The sequence below is a fragment of the Salvelinus sp. IW2-2015 genome, unplaced genomic scaffold (genome assembly GCF_002910315.2).
Source record: "Salvelinus sp. IW2-2015 unplaced genomic scaffold, ASM291031v2 Un_scaffold1588, whole genome shotgun sequence".
NCBI lineage: Eukaryota > Metazoa > Chordata > Actinopteri > Salmoniformes > Salmonidae > Salvelinus > Salvelinus sp. IW2-2015.
In genome coordinates, this window is record NW_019943012.1 from 196,385 (window position 1) to 211,147 (window position 14,763).

Sequence of the window (14,763 nt, forward strand, 5' to 3'; positions counted from 1 at the left end):
GTACTTAGTCTACAAGCTGTATATTATACTACTGTACTGGTCTACAGGCTGTATATTATACTACTGTACTGTCTACAGGCTGTAATATTATACTACTGTACTGGTCTACAGGCTGTATATTATACTACTGTACTGGTCTACAGGTGTATATTTTACTACTGTACTGCTACAAGCTGTATATTATACTACTGTACTGGTCACAGCTGTATATTATACTACTGTACTGTCTACAGGCTGTATATTTACTACTGTACTGCCTACAAGCTGTATATTATACTACTGTACTGGTCTACAGGCTGTATATTGTACTACTGCTCTCCTCCTCTCTCCTCCTGTCCTCCTCTGCCCTCCTTTCTCCTCCTGTCCCCACACACACACACACACGTACACACACACACACGACCACACACACGTACACACACACACACACACACACACACACACACGCCGCACACGGCACACGCTACACGCACACGCCACACGCACCACACACACACACACACACGCCAGAAAAGCTGCTTTATATGATCTCCATGGTTGGATGGGGTCAAGGGAAAGGCTGCATATATAATGATCTCCATGGGTTGGATGGGGTCAAGGGAAAGCTGCTTATATAATGATCTCCATGGTTAGATGGGGTTTTAAGGAAAGCTGCTTATAAGATCTCATTAGGTTAGATGGGTTAAGGATATCGGTTTGATGTCTAGGAGGACGTTAAAGTCTTACTCCAAAGTGGTTAGGCTTGAGGTCCAGTTGCAGCCTGAACACTAGAAATAGACTTTAGATGTTGGATGTTGAAAAGGCGACGATCGTGATATAGGCCTTCCTGACGCTCACAATTATTTAATTTTAAAAAACAGTCCGCCACCGTCTCTGTTCGCGGGTGGTTCTGTGTTCCGTGTTTCTGTTTTTGTTCCGGTGCTCTGTGTTCCGGTGCTCTGTGTTCCGGTGCTCTGTGTTCCGTGCCTGTGTTTGCTTGTGTTCCGGTGTTTGTGCTTCCGGTGCTCTGTGTTCGGTGCTCTGTGTTCCGGGTGCTCTGTGTTCCGGTGCTCTGTGTTCGGTGTCTGTGTTCCGGTGCTCCTGTTGTTCCGGGTTCTCTGTGTTCCGTGGCTTGTGTGTTCCGTGCTCTGTGTTCCGGTGCTCGTGTTCCGTGGCTCTGTGTTCCGGTGCTCTGTGTTCGGTGCTCTGTGTGTTACTGTGTTTTGCTCTGTGTTCCGGGCGGTCTGTGTTCCGGTCTGTGTTCCGGTGTTTGTGGTTCGGTGCTCTGTGTTCGGTGCTTCTGTGTTCCGGGTTGTTTTGTGTCCGGTGTTTTGTTGTTTCCTGTGCTCTGTGTTCCGTAGCTCTGGTGTTCCGGTGCTCTGTGTTCCGGTGGCTCTGTGTGCTGGTGCTCTGTGTACGTCTGGTTTCCGCTCTGTTGTTCCGGTGCTCTGTTGTTCCGGGTGCTCTGTGTTGCCCGGTGCTCTGTGTTTCCGTTAAATAGTCTGTTTCTAATCTAGTTACAATGAACGTGTTGTAATGTGTGTTACTGATCAACCTGTTGTAAATGTTGTGTTACTTGTATCACCGTGTGTTGTTGTTCCACATGTTGTATTGCGGGGCGTATAACGGTGATAAACTACCGTACGTCACTGTCAGAATGGAGCTGGCTTGAGGGAACTTCTTCAAGGTCTATGATGAGTGTCTGGCTGCTTCAGAAGGAAGCCAGGGAGGTCAGAGACTTTAATATTTCTACCCCTTCATCGTAGGTGAGTCTTTTTTCACCCTCCATCGCAGCGTGAGTCTTTATTTCTACCCCTCCATTCGTAGTGAGTCTTTATTCTACCCCTCCATCGCAGGTGAGTCTTTATTTCTACCCAGTCACATCGGGCAGGTGAGGTGTGGCATAGTTCTGCGCCCTCCAGGTACCATGAGTGAAGTCATTTATTGCTGTACCCAGATCGCAGCTGCGGCAAGGGATTGAAGGGTCGTATAGTTTCTGAGCCCGTCATCGCTGGTGAGTCGTTAGTGTTCTACCATCCATCAGCAGATGAGTCTTTGTGTTGTCTTACCCCATCCAATCGGCTGATTACATATGCATGAGTGTCCTGTTTCTTGAAATCTCAAAATGCTTTGGTGTATGACAAAAGTCGAGAGTCTTCTTTCGTCAATACCGCGCTCCATCGTTAAGGTGAGATCATTTATGTTTCTACCCCTCGGCTCCATTCAGCCAGGTGGAGTCCTTTATTCTAGCCTTCATCCATCCAGAGTGTAGTCTTTCTTTTACCCCTCGCATCGGTAGGATGTTGAGTCTTTATTTCTACCCATCCATCGCAGGTGAGTCTTTCTTTCTACCCCATCACATCGTAGGTGCAGTAGCGTATTCTCTCACGCCATACCAGTCGCAGGTGAGTCTTTCTTCTACGACCCCACTCCCATATGCCGATCTGTAGGGGGCAGGAAGTGAAAGTAAGCATTTATTTCTACCCTCCCTCATCACCTGCGATGTGAGAGGTGTGTTGAAAGTCTATATATTATTTACAACCCTCAGGCACTCGTCACACTGGTGAGTCATGGAGAGGTTTATATTCTTAGCCCCTACCAATCAGGTTTTTAAAGTGAGACCACCAGTCTTTGCCTGTCTACCTGCCAGGTCGCGATCCGACAGGAAGATTGAAAAGATCGATCTCATCATTTCGGTACCCCTCCATCGATAGGTGTGATGGTCGGTGGCAGGATATTTACTGATAACGACCATCCATTTCTGCGCGCGAATGATGAGGTCGATTAATTACTATACCATCCGATCGCAGGTGAGTCTTTCTTTTCCATACTGCTCGCATCAGTGGCTGGAGTGGGAGTCTTTATGGTTCTTTAAGCACTAATCCTAATCGCAGAGACGTGCGCACCTTAAGCGGTCTTAGTATCTACCCTCCTGGGAAGGTGCGCAGAAAAGAAAAGACTCACTAGGAGATGGGTAGGGAAGCTACTTTATTGGTCATGAAGACCAAGTACCATCGGCATCACCTGTGCAGGATGGTCTTCTTCGTACCCCTCATCGCTGAGTGAGCTTATTTCTACCCTTCCTCGCAGGTGGAGTCTTATTTCGACCATCCATCGCAGGTGAGCTTTCTGTCTACCTCCACGATAGGTGAGTTTGATTTCTACCTTCCATCGCAGGATGGTCATTATTATCTACCCCCTCCATCGCAGTGAGATCCTTGTCTTATCTTACCCTCCATGCAGGTGAGCTTTTATTTCTACCCCCTCACACTCCGTGCGCAGGTGATTGAGTGGCTTTCTTCTGGAGGCCCCTCCATTGCAGGTGAGTCTTTATTTTCTACCCTCCATGCGCAGAGTGAGTACTATTTCTTTGCTACCCCCTCCAAATCGTAAGTGTGAGATCATTTCATTTCTACCCATCCATCGCAGGTGAGTCGTTAATTCTAACCCATCCATCGCAGGTGAGTCTTTCCTTTCTACCCCTCCATCGCCTGTGAGTCCTTAATCTTCTACCCTCCACTCGCAGGTGATCTTTATTCTACCGGCTCACATCGCAGGTGAGTCTTTCTTTCTACCCCTCCATCGCTGGTGTCTATTTCTTACCTTCCATCGCACGGTGAGTCTTTATTCGTACCATCCGCATAAGACAAGGATGAAGTCTTTCTTTATGCATAACCCAACGTCAATAGCGTAGGTGTCTTTATTTCTACCCTTTCCATCGCAGGTGGAGTCTTTATTTCTCACCCTCTCCATGCGAGGTGAAAGAGTCTTCTTGGTCTACCCCTCCATGCGCAGGTTGAAGACAATATGATTTCTACCCTACCATACGCAGGTGAGTCTTATCTTCTAGCCCCTCCATCTGCAGCGTGAGTCTGTGAATTTACTTACCCCTCGCATCGCAGAGTGAGTCTTTCATTATGCTTACCAAGAAATGACCATCGAGTAGGTGAGTCTTTCTTTCTACCCCTCCATCGCAGGCTTGAGCTGTTTATTTATTACCCCTCCACTTCGCAGGCTGAGGTCTTATCTGTCGTACCGCCTCCATGCGTTAAAGTAGATGAGATCTCTCATCTCCTCACCTCGCAACGCAGGTGGTCGTTGATTGCGTGACCCCATCACATCGCAGGTGTATGGATCTTAATATGTGATCACCCTCGTCGCTCGCAGGTGAGATCTTTTGCGTGTCTACCCTCCGGTCTTAGGAATAGAGTCGTATTCTTATCATACCCCTCCATCGCAGGTGAGTCTTATTCTACCCTCCATCGCAGGTGATCTACATTCACCACCTGCTCCATCATGCAGGTGAGTCTATTCGTTGTCTACCCCTCCATCCGAGTAGAGAAGTCTATTCTCTACCCCTTCATCCTCAGTGAGAGTCCTCTCTCACATCTTCTCCCGCTCTCAGTCGCAGGTGAGTCGTTATTCCTACCCCTCCATCGCAGGTGACTCTTTCTTTCTACCCCTCATCTCAGGTGAGTCTTTCTTTCTGGACTACCCTCACATCGAGGAGATGCGATTATTTCTACGCTCCTCCCATCTCGACGCTCGAGTCTTATATTTGGTCTACCCTCGGTAGAATAACTATACAGGTGAGATCTTCTTAACTCTAGCCGATCGCCGGTGCCATCGCAGGTTTGGAAGTCTCTATTTCTTACCCCTCCATCGCAAGGGAGTGACTCTTTCTTCGTACCCCTCCATCTCAGGTGAGTCTTCTTTCTACCCCCTCCATCGCAGGTGAGTCTTTTCTTTCTACCTCATGCCATCAAGCAGGATAATGAAGTCTTTAGAGAAAGACTATTCACGATATACCCCTCCATCAGAAGTGCAGGTGGTTCTGTGGTATTTCAATTACCCCTCCATCGCAGGTGGCAGTCTTTCTTTCGGTACCCCACTCCATCTTTCAGGTGAGAGTCTTCATTTCATACCCCTCCATCTCAGGTGAGTCTTTCTTTTCTACCCTCCATCGCAGTGAGGTCGTTATTCCTACCCCTCCAGCGCAGGTGAGTCGTTATTCCTACCCCTCCATCGCAGGTTACTCTTTCTTTCTACCCCTCCATCTCAGGTGAGTCTTTTTCTTTTACCCTCCATCGGCAGCGGGATCCTTCTATTTCTACCCCTCCATCACAGGTGAGCTCTTTATTTGCTACCTCCATCGCAGGCTGAGTCTTTATTTCTGCCCTCAATCGCAGGTGAGTCTTTATTTCGCCCCTCAATCGCAGGGAGTCTTATTCTACCCTCACATCCACAGTGGAGTCTTTATTTTAACCCGGACCATCGGCAGGTGAGTCTTTCTTTCTGCCCCTCAATCGCATGGTCTGTTCCTCGCTGCTAAGAAGATCCCCCCCCATCAACCTGTCACTCTTTTTACCCTGCCAACAAAGGTGGAACTTATCTGTCCAAATATCAAACAAAAGCTTTTGAGTTTCAGAACAGGTCACTTCATCATGAAATTCCTTTTCCCTCCTCCTCCTCTCTCGCTTCTCTCCTCTCTCTACCTCCTTTCTTCCTATCTCTATGCCTCCCTCCTTCCCGCTCTCTCCTCTCTCTCCCTCCTTTCTTCTTATTCTATGCCTCCCTCCTTCCTTCTCTCTCTTTCTCTCCCTCCCAGACCACTAGACAAAAGGTGTTGGAGAGCAGGTGAGGGTGTGAGGCAGAACTGACTCCTGTGGTTGGAGGATTCATCGTGGGGAAAGTTTGTAGCGTCCATGTACCACTACCTACAGTTTACCTACTACAAAACGTGACAGTCCTATTACTTTATGGTTACAAATACAAGTGGTGTTACTGTGGTATTACTGTGGTATTACTGTGGTATTACTGTGGTGTTACGTGGTGTTACTGTGGGTTGCTGTGGTATTAATGTGGTATTACTGTGGTATTACTGTGGTATTACTGTTGTATTAGTTGATTTGTGTATTACTGCTTGGTATTACTGTGGTATTACATGTGGTATTACTGGCAGGTATTACTGTTGTATTTACTGCTGCTGTGTGCTGTGGTATTGCTGTGGTCTCACGCCTAAGACAATGCAATTTATAATTTTTTTATTTAACCTTTATTTAACCAGGAAGGCCAGTTGAGAACAAGTTCTCATTTACAACTGCGACCTGCCAAGATAAAGCAAAGCAGTGTGACACAAACAACAACACAGAGTTACACATGGAATAAACAAACGTACAGTCAATAACACAATATATATATATATCTTTTTTTTTAAATAAGTCTATATACAGTGTGTGCAAATGGCGTGAGGAGGTAAGGCCATAGTAGCGAAGTAATTACAATTTAGCAAATTAACATTGGAGTGATATATGTGCAGATGATGATGTGCAAGTAGAAATACTGGTGTGCAAAAGAGCAGAAAAGTAAATACAAAAACAATATGGGGATGAGGTAGGTATATTGGATTGTCCATTCACAGATGGGCTATGTACAGCTGCAGTGATCGGTTAGCTGCTCAGATAGCTGATAAAGTTTGTGAGGGAAATGTAAGTCTCCAACTTCAGCGATTTTGCAATTTGTTCCAGTCATTGGCACCAGAGAACTGGAAGGCGGCCAAAGGAGGTGTTGGCTTTGGGGATGACCAGTGAGATATACCTGCTGGAGCGCGTGCTACGTGGTGTTGTTATTGTTACCAGTGAGTTGAGATAAGGCAGAGCTTTACCTAGCAAAGACTTATRAATGACCTGGAGCCAGTGGGTCTGGCAACGAATATGAAGCGAGGGCCCTGGCCACATCTGCAGTCCTCATATCTCCTTGCAGCATGCCTAAGGCACGTTCACGCAGATGAGCAGGGACTCTGGGCATCTTTCTTTTGGTGTTTTTCAGAGTCAGTAGAAAGGCCTCTTTAGTGTCCTAAGTTTTCATAACTGTGACTTTAATTGCCTACCGTCTGTAAAGCTGTTAGTGTCTTAACAACGTTCATTAATTGTTTATGGTTCATTGAACAAGCCTGGGAAACAGTGTTTAAACCCTTTACAATGAAGATCTGTGAAGTTATTTTGATTTTTACGATTTATCTTTGAAAGACGGGGTCCTGAAAAAGGGACGTTTCTTTTTTTGCTGAGTTTAGAACCGTATTACCCTTTTTGGTTCTATCCAGAACCCTTTTTTTGTAAGAGTGTACACTCATCTACATAGTTCCAAAAGTTATTGAAAAACACTTAATTTAAAAAATATATAAACTACAATTTAAAAACGACTTTTTTATATACCAAATGTATTCAGTTTTAGTTGTTTTTTGAGAGACAGGCAGCTCTACAGATTGAGATCAGCGCTCCTCTSTTCCATACGGCGGAGATCAGCACTGATTTCACTCACTTTGAAGGAGGCGAACTGCGGGTATTTMTAGGGTTCTCGTTTCTCGAACGCCTCCACGGTGTCCTGGCTGGGCATGGTCTGTCTGAAGGCGGSCAGCCGCTGTTTGCACCGCGTCAGTCACTGCGCCCGCCCTCTTCATAACGTTACCGAACACTCGCAGGAGCTGCAGTTGAGGTTGCAGAAGGCCTCGCTGTCCCTGAGCAGTCCTCCGTACAACCGGAGAGACACCTCGAGGTAGTCTACTGTCTCCTGCCATTTCTCTCCGGTGTACTGATCCAGCGTAGTATTTATACGCGGAGTCTACCCGCATTAGTTCATGTCGCGGGAAACTCGTAAAGCTGTATTTCTCGTATTAACTGAAAACGTGAATAGAAGAATAGCGGAGTGCTTGAGGTTGAAATATTTAGTTTATGTGTAAAGGTTGGACGGATGGYCTAAATCCTACGTCTCTATTCTATTCTGTGCCTTGCGTGAGACAGGGACCGCCTCTACCCCCACCACTTATCCCGACACAACTCTCCCTCCCCGGATTACTCCGGGCACCTCCCCTAATTACTGCAGTAACACTGGTTGGGGGAAACCAGACCACTGCACTAACCMGTAGTTTATTAACCTCTATGTAAAYGAGTGTCACAAAGTCACAGATCAAGTGTTTTCCACTATTGCACCCCATACCAGATGCCAAATGGCCACACAATGGAGTGTGATTGATTTCACCCAGAGACAATGAGAAGTGGCCAGGTGAATGGTGAGTTTATAACTTTCAATAGGCAACATGAAAGTGCTTGTTCGGTTGTGTTCGGCTTTATGTTTASTATAGATTATATGTTAGAAAAGTAGCATATTCCATCACCCACTAATTCGAATTGTCTCTGTAGCCTGCGGCTTCCCCTCTCCCCTGCCACGTCAAGACATTCCAGAGAGCTAAAGGGGGGGGGGGGGCAGAAAAATCCCCTGAAAAATACTTACACACTGGCCCACCACCACACCTCCACCCCGTCATAGCTCCGCTTGTAATATCCCCTCAAACTGCATTTGCCTATATAGGCTACATGTGTCAATGTATTCTATTCTACAGTAGTACATTTGTGTCCTGGGGGTCTTGTGGGGGGTCTTGCAGTGATGATGCAGTCTATTTGGTCTCCAGCCGTGACTACTAGGCCCTCCATTTGCCGTTTCCACGTCAACACATCTGCTGTGTGCTACTGCGCCTGCGCCCATTCTATTCAAGCCCGAACGGACTGGGATCAAGGGAAGAAGACAGAACCGGGAAGAAGATCAGAGGAACCGAAACAACCTGAGAGAGTGAAAAAGAGAGCAGTAGCAACCGTTAAAGTCTCGGTTAACCACCTTCATTTTTGTCGGTAAAGGATAGTGCTATGAAAATGAACCAGTGCGTGCACGGGATGATCTATCTGGCGGTTCTGGTGGCGTTTGCCGCTTGTGACGCCCCTCCGGTACCGTTAGACGACATCGTGATTGAGAAAACGTTCGTGCCGGAGCAGTGCGGGCGCGCTGTGAAAGTAGGGGACTATGTCCGTTACCACTATAACGGCATGTTCCCCGATGGAAAGAAGTTTGACTCCAGGTATCGTTTTTCCTTTTCTTTCCCTCTACCTTCCTGCAGTTCCTGCATGCAGTGAGTAGCGTGCACGTCTATAAACTCATGTGCGTGTTTTATTACCGGGTCGCCAAAACAGCCACGCAGGCAGAGAGAGAGAGAGAGATTGTAATGTTTACTGTTCATTTTTKATTGTTTATTTMACTTTTGTTTATTATCAATTTCACTTGCTTTGGTAATGTAAACAATGTTCCCCATGCCATTAAAGCCCTTTGAATTGAATTAGGGGGGAGAGAGAGCAGTTCAGTCAGAGAGAGAGCGAGAGAGAGATGTTCACTCAGAGAGAGAGAGAGAGAGAGAGAGAGAGAGAGAGAGAGCAGTTCAGTCAGAGAGAGAGAGAGAGAGAGAGAAGAGATGAGAGTGAAAAATGCAAAGTAATGTTGATAATATTTCCCATTTAGCTTAGTTTTGTTTTGTCTTTCGTACCAGGTCATGTGTCTTCTCAGTCATGTTGACACTGGTCTACTACTGTTGCTTTAATGTATTGTTGTTCTGATTAATATTGTTGTTGTAGCTGTTATTAATGGTGATCCCATGTCCACTACTACTATTATTATTGCTGTTAGTCCCACCATTTATTTATATATAAATATATATATATTTTGTGTATATATATATATATACATATATATTTTATTTAAATGTTTCGATATGTATACTTTGACAATGTAAGTAATAATAACTTGCCATGTCAATAAAGTCAATTGAATTGAATTGAATTGAGAGCTCCTCCTCCTCCTCACTATCTATCTCGGTACCTTTCTGTCGCTCACTTTCTCAATATCCAACTCTCTCTAGTAGGAAGACAGAGAGAGACAGAGACAGAGAGAGAGAGAGAGACAGAGAGAGACAGAGACAGAGAGAGAGAGAGAGACAGAGACCTAGAGAGAGACAGAGAGAGAGAGAGAGAGGTGAAGTGAAGTGAAGTGAAAACAAGTCTGATTCATATCTTCCTAATCCAAACAGTCCTGGATAGACTCAGAGAGAGCAATCACACACACACACGAACACACACCCCGCCCTAGGGTAATTACCCCCACCTGGGCAAACACCATTTAACCGGGCGCCCCTGCCCTCTGCTAACATTGACCTTACTGTGTGTTTGTGTGCGTGTGTGTGTGATCACTACGCCAAAAACCCCTCTCTCTCCCCAACCCCAAATTGCATGTGACTCCTGACTCCTCCCCAGCCCTAAATCTTCCAATTATAAGCCTGAACACACACTTAACGAGCATAACGAGCTGTCCCAGTTCAGACCAATCACGGACAGTGGAATCAAAGCAGACACTCTTACCCACCATGCCTAGGGAAACTGACTCTCTCTCCCCGAACCAAGTCACTTGGAGGGCCCTCAGCGGTCACGTGTTTCTGATGAAACTCAGAGGGCCCTCAGCGGTCACGTGTTGCTGATGAAACTCGGAGGTCCCTCAGCTGTCACGTGTTGCTGATGAAACTCGGAGGTCCCTCAGCGGTCACGTGTTGCTGATGAAACTCGGAGGTCCCTCAGCGGTCACGTGTTGCTGATGAAACTCAGAGGGCCCTCAGCTGTCACGTGTTGCTGATGAAACTCAGAGGGCCATCAGCTGTCACGTGTTGCTGATGAAACTCGGAGGTCCCTCAGCGGTCACGTGTTGCTGATGAAACTCAGAGGGCCCTCAGCTGTCACGTGTTTCTGATGAAACTCAGAGGGCCCTCAGCTGTCACGTGTTGCTGATGAAACTCGGAGGTCCCTCAGCGGTCACGTGTTGCTGATGAAACTCAGACTTCCAGAGAGGGGCGAGGTAATTAATATACCTTCAACTTCAAGACACACTTCTGTCTTTAATGATGCACTTTTAGAGAATAAAACAAGCATGAAACTCAAATGAACAAATCCCCCCCCTGTTGTTTCACAAGATTTAAACCTCAGTAAAAGATAAACATTTAATTTGGGAGGTATTTCATATGTTACATTTATCAAGTTTTGAAACCAGACATAAACAAATGCACGTGGCAATGACTCTCCATACTTTTTTTATGAAATTGCACAAACTCCAAACATATTGCAGTGCATGTTGGGATATCATTTCGCTCTGAAGCCTGCAGCCTTGCTGGCTCGGTCACCAAGGCGATCTGAGGGTCTATTTAGTCCCTAACACCCTCAATCATTTTCACTCCCTCCGCTTTGGGACACTTGTGCAAATGGCAGGGGTGCGTGTGAACGCCGAGGGGCGAGGGCAAGGCGGTGATTTGGGATTCACTCTCTTTCCCTCACTTCCTCATTCCCTTGTGGTGGAGTAGTGAACGAGTGCACACTTCAGGAGAAAGGAGAGATTATTAGCACACAACGTATCACTCTCCATCTCTTCTTTCTCATTCTCTCCCCCTCCATCCTCCCTCCTTCTCTCCCCCTCCATCCTCCATCTATACTTGTTCCTTTTTCCCGGTATGTGATACAGTGTAAACATGTTCAGGGAATGGTTAGACCTTGATGACTGTGTTTGAGGCAACATTCCTCTACCGTCTACTGCTCTCTGATTAAAATACATCAATTATAGAGAGAGAGAGAAGAGTGTGTGTGTATGTGTATGTGTGTGTGTGTTTGTGTGTGTGTTGTGTGTGTGTGTGGTGTGTGTGTGTGTGTGTGTGTATGCGTGTGTGTGTATGCGCATGCATGCGCTAAACATTCATCATATGGATAGAGACATTTCTGAAGTGATGTCTCATGATCTTGTGGTCAAATATATTGTTTCTCATTCGGGCTGCGAAAGAGGACCTTGTTGAAAGCAGTCAACCGGAGATGTTCATTGTGTTCCACTTGTCGAACATTTGGAACCTGGAGATTTAAAGGTTAGTGTTACCATGTTCATGGGCGGCGTAGACGCGGTAGAACAAGCCGGCGTCTGTAAACAAAGCCGGCGTCCTGGTAGACAAGCCGGCGTCCTGGTGACTCCTGGTAGAGACAAGCCGGCGTCCTGGTAGACAAGCCGGCGTCCTGGTAGACAGCCGGCGCCTGGTAGACAAGCCGGCGTCCTGGTTAGACACCGGCGTCCTGGTAGACAAGCCGGCTCCTGGTAGACAAGCCGGGTCCTGGTAGACAGCCGGCGTCCTGTAGACAACCGGCAGTCCTGGTAGACAAGCCGGCGTCTGGTAGACAAGCCGGCGTCCTGGTGAGACCAAGCCGGCGTCCTGGTAGACAAGCCGGCGTCCTGGTAGACAAGCCGGCGTCGCGTAGACAAGCCGCGTCCTGGTAGACAAGCCGGACGTTCCCTGGTGACAAGCCGGCGTCCTGGTAGACAAGCCGGCGTCCTGGTAGAACAAGCCGCCTCCCTGGTAGAAAGCCCGGCCGGTCCTGGTGAGACAAAGCCGGCGTCCTGGTGAGACAAGCCGGCGTCCTGGTAGACAAGCCGCGTCTCTGGTAGACAAGCCCGCGTCCTGGTAGCAAGCCGGCGTCCTGGTAGACAAGCCGGCGTTCTGTGTGAGACAAGCCGGCGTCCTGGTAGACAAGCGGCGTCTGGTAGACAAGCCGGGGCGTCCTGGTAGACAAACCGGCGTCCTGGTAGACAAGCCGGCGTCCTGTAGACAAGCGGGTCCTGTGAGACAACGCCGGCGTCCTGGTAGACAAGCGGCGTTCCTGGTGAGACAAGCCGGCGTCCTGGTGAGACAAGCCGGCGTCCTGGTAGACAAGCCGCGTCCTGGTAGACAAGCCGCGTCCTGGTGAGACAGCCGGCGTCCTGGTGAGACAGCCGGCGTCCTGGTGAGACAAGCCGGCGTCCTGGTGAGACAAGCCGGGGGTCCTGGTAGACAAGCCGGCGTCCTGGTAGACAAAGCCGGCGTCCTGGTAGACAAGCCGGCGTCCTGGTGAGACGCCGGCGTCCTGGTGAGACAAAGCCGGCGTCCTGGTAGACAAGCCGGCTGTCTGGTAGACAAACCGGCGTCCTGTGAGAACAAGCCGGCGTCCTGGTAAGATCAGCCGGCGTCCTGGTGAGACAAGCCGGCGTCCTGGTAGAAAGCCGGCGTCCTGGTGAGACAAGCCGGCGTCCTGGTTGAGACAAGCCGGCGTCCTGGTAGACAAGCCGGCGTACCTGGTGAGACAAGCCGCGCGTCCTGGTGAGACAAGCCGGCGGTCCTGGTGAGACAAGCGGCGTCCTGGTGAGACAAGCCGGGCGTCCGGGTAGACAAGCCGGCGTCCTGGTAGACAAGCCGGCGTCCTGTGAGACAAGCCGGCGTCTGTAGACAAGCGGCGTCCTGGTAGCACAAGCCGGCGTCCTGGTGAGACAAGCCGGCGTCCTGGTAGACAAGCCGGCGTCCTGGTGAACAAGCCGGCGTCCTGGTGAGACAAGCCGGCGTCCTGGTAGACAAGCCGGCGTCCTGGTGAGACAAGCCGCTACCTGGTGAGATAAGCCGGCGTCCTGGTAGACAAGCCGGCGTCCTGGTAGACAAGCCGGCGTCCTGGTGAGACAAGCCGGCGTCCTGGTAGACAAGCCGGCGTCCTGGTAGACAGCCGGCGTCCTGGTAGACAACCCGGCGTCCTGGTGAGACAAGCCGGCGTCCTGGTAGACAAGCCGGCGTCCTGGTAGAACAGCCGGCGTCCTGGAGACAAGCCGGCGTCCTGGTGAGACAAGCCGGCGTCCTGGTGAGACAAGCGCGGCGTCCTGGTAGACAAGCCGGCGTCCCTGGTGAGAACAAGCCGGCGTCCTGGTAGACAAGCCGGCGTCCTGGTAGACAAGCCGGCGTCCTGGTGAGACAAGCCGGCGTCCTGGTGAGACGCCGGCCTCCCTGGTAGACAAGCCGGCGTCTGGTAGACAAGCCGGCGTCCTGGTGAGACAAGCCGGCGTCCTGGTAGACAAGCCGGCGTCCTGGTAGACAAGCCGGCTCAATGGTAGGACAAGCCGGCGTCCTGGTGAGACAAAGCCGGCGTCCTGGTAGACAAGCCGGCGTCCTGGTAGACAAGCGGCGTCCTGGTGAGACAAGCCGGCGTCCTGGTGAGACAAGCCGGCGTCCTGGTGAGACAAGCCGGCGTCCTGGTAGACAAGCCGGCGTCTCTGGTAGACAGCCGGCGTACTGTAGACAAGCCGGCGTCCTGGTGAGACAAGCCGGCGTCTGGTAGACAAGCCGGCGTCCGGTAGAGGCAAGCGGCGTCCTGGTGAGACAACCGGCGTCCTGGTAGACAAGCCGGCGTCCTGGTAGACAAGCCGGCGTCCTGGTAGACAAGCCGGCGCCTGGTGAGACAAGCCGGCGTCCTGGTAGACAAGCCGGCGTCCTGGTAGACAAGCCGGGTCCTGGTAGACAAGCCGGCGTCCTGGTGAGACAAGCCGGCGTCCTGGTGAGACAAGCCGGCGTCCTGGTAGACAAGCCGGCGTCCTGGTAGACAAAGCCGGCGTCCTGGATAGACAAGCGGCGTCCTGTAGACAGCCGGCGTCTGGTAGACAAGCGGCGTCCTGGTAGACAAGCCGGCGTCCTGGTGAGACAAGCCGGCGTCCTGGTGAGACAAGCCGGCGTCCTGTTGAGACAAGCCGGCGTCCTGGTGAAGCACAGCCGGCGTCCTGGTGAGACAAGCCGGCGTCCTGGTAGACAAGCCGGCGTCCTGGTAGACAAGCCGGCGTCCTGGTAGACAAGCCGGCGTCCTGGTGAGACAAGCCGGCGTCCTGGTGAGACAAGCCGGCGTCCTGGTGAGACAAGCGGCGTCCTGGTGAGACAAGCCGGCGTCCTGGTGAGACAAGCCGGCGTCCTGGGTGAGACAAGCCGGCGCTCCTGGTGAGAAAGCCGGCGTCCTGGTGAGACAAGCCGGCGTCTCTGGTGAGACAAGCCGGCGTCTGGTAGCAAGCGGGTCCTGGTAGACAAGCCGGCGTCCTGGTAGACAG

At 50.0% G+C, this 14,763-nt stretch overlaps 1 long non-coding RNA gene across 1 annotated transcript in view; it reads left to right on the plus strand.

Moving 5' to 3' along the window:
• Window positions 1-3,957, plus strand: part of LOC139024505 (uncharacterized) — a 4,056-nt gene extending 99 nt beyond the window's left edge. Inside the window, exons 2-3 of the long non-coding RNA XR_011475828.1 lie at window positions 3,537-3,567; window positions 3,926-3,957. This is a non-coding gene — a long non-coding RNA (uncharacterized lncRNA). The remainder of the gene's footprint in view (window positions 1-3,536; window positions 3,568-3,925) is intronic.
• The last annotated feature ends 10,806 nt before the right edge of the window (window positions 3,958-14,763 follow it).